General features: G+C 39.5%; 1 pseudogene; it reads left to right on the top strand.

Annotated features, from left to right (window-relative positions):
• Window positions 1-1202: 1202 nt before the first annotated feature.
• Window positions 1203-1795, top strand: LOC101663368 (annotated as a pseudogene).
• The last annotated feature ends 443 nt before the right edge of the window (window positions 1796-2238 follow it).

The raw sequence follows: 2238 nt of genomic DNA, 5'->3' as shown, positions 1-2238 counted from the left end.
AATAGTAATCTGTTAGAGAAAAAATCAGAAAAAAGAACAACAATAATAAAATGAAAGCCTAAGAATTATATAGGCACCATCCAGAGGAATACTTTACATGTGATCTCAATTTCTGAATAGGAAGAGACAAAAAAAATTGTTAAAGGGTTGTTGGAAGTAAGTGTCCCTAAAATCATGGCAGGAAGATACACATGCAACAAGCTGAATGAGCCTAGGCAGGATAGACCCCAAAAGAAGATCACCAAGACATACCATAGTCAAGCTTTCCAGAATGAAAGACAAGTAAAGAATCCGAAAAACAACTTGAGAAGCAAAAATTACCCAGAAAGAAGAACAAGTAAGACTAAGTCCTGATTTCTTACCAAAAATCATTCAGGCAAAAGGACAATGAGATGATATATGTAAAATTGAAGGGAAAAAAATGCCAACTAAGAATGACATATTCAGCAAAAAATTCCCTCAAGACAATGGCAAATGAGGACATTTTCAGATAAAAAAATTAAAGGGATTTGTTAAAACCAGGCCAGTTGAAGAATAAATCTAATCAGAGAAACAAAAATAAAAGCCCTATGTGAAGAAAACTATAAAACATTACTATAAGAAACCAAGAGTCCTACATATGAAAGAATATACCATGTTCATGGAGAGGAAGATTTAACATTTTGAAAATGCTACCCAAAATGCTGCCAAGTGATCTACGGATATAATGCAACCCGATCTAGATTCCAACATCAATCTTTAAAGACATGGACAATTGAATCACCAACATTACATGGAAAGGAAAGAGACTCTGAATGAACAAAGCATGACCCGAAACGGACACAGTAGGAAGCACCACGGTTCTCAATGTCCAAACCAACTATGCAGACATGGCACACTTCTTTGAAAAACTCTCTTGAGTTTGGGGAAGGAAAATAAATCTGAAGGGGCAAGTCAATTACTTCATCTGGTCTTTAAAGATCCTTTCTTATCACTAACTTTAGAAGCTAATTCTTAACATGTGGTACATCTCCACTGGTCACCATCTCTTCTGATTCTAACAGCAGCCCAACACAATAGCACTATTTGCCTTATTTTTGCAGAGTAACTAGTTCAGGGCCATACCACTAACAGAGGACCAAGAAAGATTTGAGTTTAGGTCCTTCTGATTTTAATGCCTGAGTTCCAGCTGCTTTGGGTTCAAACATTGTTCCTAGGGCAAGATGGCAGTCTCCACCTTTGCTAGTGCCCACACTGCATCAGGTATCTTATGCCCCCTGAATATTTTAGCATCTTCAACCGATCAAAATGAGGCCAAGAATGCCCATCTTGTTTCTTCACTGACCACTCAACATTTAGTTGGATGCAAACAACAGTTGTTTTTTGTGCTCCCATGGTGATTACTTACACCGTGGGAAACCTGTCATGTGGGCGGTGTCCTGCAACAATCTTTAACAGAGTGACCCCCTTGTTTCTTTGGTCCTGAAGCTACCAGTCAGAACTGTAACTTACTTCCACTCAAATGAAGGACGGAGGAGGCCTGTGAAGGCTATTGAGTATAAGTTTCTTTGACTTAATTCTAGCCTTTGGCTAAGGAGTAAGAGTGGCCTTAAGGTGAGGTGATAGAGGGCAGCGGGGGTGGGGTGGGGGAACCTATGGAAAAAGACACCTGCAAGGGAGAGATGCTAGAGGGAATTTGTTTTTTTACAGTAAAACCCAGAGTAAACTCTTAGATAAGATGACAACATTTTTCTGGAAGAGGCTAGACTGGTATGCTAATGACTCGTATCAGCTGTATGGTGATCATGGGAAGTAGAGAGCTAAAGTTTTATGAGTTTCTCACCTGCTGAGTACGTATTCTTTATGGTTATGTCTCTGCACAGATGAGTACATGCAAAACTGTAAAGTGTAATTGTACCAGCTGATATATGCAATCAAGTCCTAGCAACATTAAAACTAATTCAATGTATTAATGCCATCAGGGAAATAGCAGTAAAAAGTTGTACATTATTTTTAACAAATGGTAATGACCCCAAACCAACCAAACTCACTGCCCTTGAGTCAATTCTGACTCATAGAGACCCTGTAGGACAGAGCACAACTGCCCCTTTGGGTTTCTGAGGCTGTAACTTTGTAACAGGAGCTGAAAGCCTCATCTATCTCCCAAATGACTTGACTAGCTGTTCCCAAAACCAACCAACCAATCATCCATCCATCCAACCATCCATCCATCCATCCATCCATCCATCCATCCATCCA

Source organism: Echinops telfairi, unplaced genomic scaffold (assembly GCF_000313985.2).
Source record: "Echinops telfairi isolate 266 unplaced genomic scaffold, ASM31398v2 ScPeMD7_18;HRSCAF=68, whole genome shotgun sequence".
Taxonomy (NCBI): domain Eukaryota; kingdom Metazoa; phylum Chordata; class Mammalia; order Afrosoricida; family Tenrecidae; genus Echinops; species Echinops telfairi.
This window is presented reverse-complemented; position numbering and strand designations above follow the sequence as displayed.